Source organism: Pteropus vampyrus, unplaced genomic scaffold, assembly GCF_000151845.1.
Source record: "Pteropus vampyrus isolate Shadow unplaced genomic scaffold, Pvam_2.0 Scaffold86, whole genome shotgun sequence".
NCBI lineage: Eukaryota > Metazoa > Chordata > Mammalia > Chiroptera > Pteropodidae > Pteropus > Pteropus vampyrus.
The window spans coordinates 86,298-89,369 of record NW_011888867.1 but is presented as its reverse complement, the minus strand read 5'-3'; positions in this window follow the sequence as shown (position 1 = coordinate 89,369).

Here is a 3,072-nt window from a genome sequence, read left to right as displayed (position 1 = left end):
CCTTGGCCCAGGCTGATAAGATAAAAGAGAGTGGGTGAGTGTGAGGATGCACACTCGGCACCACAGGTCGGTGTGGCAGGCACACCATGCCCTACGCCCACTCCCTGGAGACATATCTTGTCTATCAGCATCTCCACTCAGGAAGCAATCCTCAGGAAAACTGGAGACACACTCAGCTCAAGAGCTTGGCTTCAAGTCACTGTGTGGCATGACAGCAGCAGGCTGGAAAGGAGTCTGAATACCCCAGGGAGTCAGAGCTGCGCTCCGCCGTTCACTAGCTGTGTGCGTTTGGAAGGTCACACGCTCTGTTTGAGATTCACTTTTCTTGGTGTAAAAAGGGAGTAACAGTTCCAGCCTTGTAGGATCGTTGCTATCCCACTGTGCGGTTCCAGGGGGCGCCATCCCCATTGTACTCTAGGTAGATGGTGTTCCCTCAAGTTATGTGGTGCACTATCTAGGCAGCTGTACATGGCAGCTCTGTATGAGATAAAGATCCTTGCATGTAATCGGTATGCAAAATGTAATAGCTATTATTATCACTGTGATTCTTAGTCCTAGGCACAACTATCTCTAGAATGTTACATTTGGAAGGGGCCCAGAGTGGGCTGCTTTGCAGAGTGATTAAAAAAAAGCACATTGGAATCAGGCCTAGATTCACATCCCTGATCTGCTACTTCCTAGTTTAGTTATCTTGGGAAAATTGCTTAACGTCTGCCTCACTTTCTTAGTCCATAAAATGGGGATAATAGTAGAGCCGACTGCAGAGGTTGCTGTGAGGGTTAAGTCTGATAATTCAAATCTGAGCCTTTATTGGTCAGTGTCTGGCAAATGACAGATGTCCAAAATGTTAGTTTTCCCAGGGCAACTGAATAGACAGAGAGACAGTATGGCTGCCATGAGGCTGAGAGCAGTTAGAAGCAACACACCAGATGCACCCACAGCAATATGAATTGATTGCAAAACCCAGTGCTGGGATGGAAATTCCACTTAAGTATACTGAAAATGCACACATGCAAAATAACGACATGCGTTTCACAAAAAGACACGCAGACAGGAGGATACCCCTAAAGCACGCCAGAAGGATTGCCTGTGGGAGGGGAGAGATGGAGCGGGAACTGAGGCTAAAAGGGAATACATCAATAAATAAGAATGGGATGCGACAAAACCACCATTCGTTGTTATAAGTCTCTGGACAGTGCTCTTTTCCAGAGCCAACAAGCTAAGGATCGCCTGGGATTGAGCCCCATGGAATTTCAGAGCTGGTAGGTGCTTCAGAAACCATCCAGCTCGCCCACCTCCCAGATAAGGGGAGGAGAGAGAAAGATAGCAGAGTAGGCAACACGGCCTGTGGGGCACACGGCCACGGAGAAGGGCGTTGTCTTTAATAACAGAGGAGTCTCAAGTTCCACTTTAAGTTTGCATTGCAGTGCAGTAACTCTGTCTCCAACACTGCGCGAATGGAGTCACACCTGCTGCACGTGACGCCGTGTCCAGTGCGTTTGGAGGCAGTCAGGGACGTGGTGGGGTGCCAAAGCTGAGCCAGTGCAGCTGTAGGAGAGGAGGTGTGAGAGATGGAAAGTGGAACCGGGAGAGGAACTCAAAGCCGGAAGCGATGGTGATACCCCGCTCCCCCGGGAGCGCTCAGAAAACAACGGGGTGGGAGTATTGCTTCAGGACGCCGGATAAAGGGCTTGAACCGATCATATATCAGTAGTAAAGGCCGGAGATCCTTACACCGGGTCACAAGAAGACACTAGAAGCACAACCAACCAACTTGTTCCTGGGTGGGAATAGCGTTTTGAGGGCACATCTTCAACAGTGCAAAGGAAACAGAACTAAAAATGCAGGACTGGGCGCCGGGGCGGGGGGTGGTGTCAGACAGAGACATTAAAGAATTCTGGTTGAAAAGCAAACAAATGAATGAATGATTGAATACGTGTTATTCAATCATTCTTGTTACTTTGCAATACTTGTTACCTAATTTGGTAGAATTCTTTTGATTTTTCAACTGCCAGTTTGGAGATTTGCTGCTCAGAATCGCTCCGTATTCAGTCGGTTACCTTTCTCTCTACCCGTTCCTCTTTCTTCTGTCTCTCTCCTCTATCTCCCTTCGCCAGTGTCCCCCATCTCATTCCTCTGGTGCTTCTCTCCTTCCTCTTCCCCTCATCCTTAGCACAGAGATAACGCTCTGTGGACCAGACCCGACCCCGGTGCTAGCAGATGTTCCCAAGTAGGAAGATAAAACAAATTGTTCAAAGGATTCAATTGCCCCAGCTGTCCACCCAGCCTCACGTTTCCCCAGGAGGTCAGGGGGCCTTTCAAGCCACTAATGAGATTGCTTAGGTCCTTGAACCCCAGCGGGGGAAGGGCTAAGCACCGGGGGTGTACATTCCTGCTTTCCTACAGAATCAGAGGCATGAATGCACACAGAAACACACACATGTGGACACACTAACACACAAAGGACACGCCTTCGCGGCACCATGTGCACACATAAGCATGGATCCATACATGTGCCTCCTTCTCTCTCCATACAGCCCCGCCCAGGTTCCCATGGGGAATGGGTCAGGGGCTGAGAGGCCCAAGCTTCAGAGAAAGCCGTGCAGGTTTCTTGGGGCAGGGCAGACACGCCTCCTTCACGCAGGAGCATCTTGGTGCCTTTCTCTTCTCTTTGAGTCTTTGGGTAGGTGTGATTGGCCCCTGAGAGCCAGAATGGGGTGGAGCCAACAGTGGAGCATCAGTCAGGCCCTTGGCACACGTCTTCTCATCTGATTTTCTCAGTGTTTCTGTCACCTCTGGACAACTACAATAGCTTCCCACTCCTCTGCCTGCCTCCTTGAGAACATCCTCTGCATATCAGGCAGAAAGATTCTGTTAACACATAAGCCCAGTCATATTACTTTTCTGCTCCTAACCTTTCAAGGGCTTCCGTTTCATCATCAATAGTCCAAGGTCAGCACAGAGTCGGGGATGCCCTTTGTCCTCTGGCTCCTTCTTTGCTTCCCCTCTCCGGCTCTTCTTCCCTCCCTCTCTACTCCAGCCACACCAGCTCCCTCGCTGCGGTCGTAACAC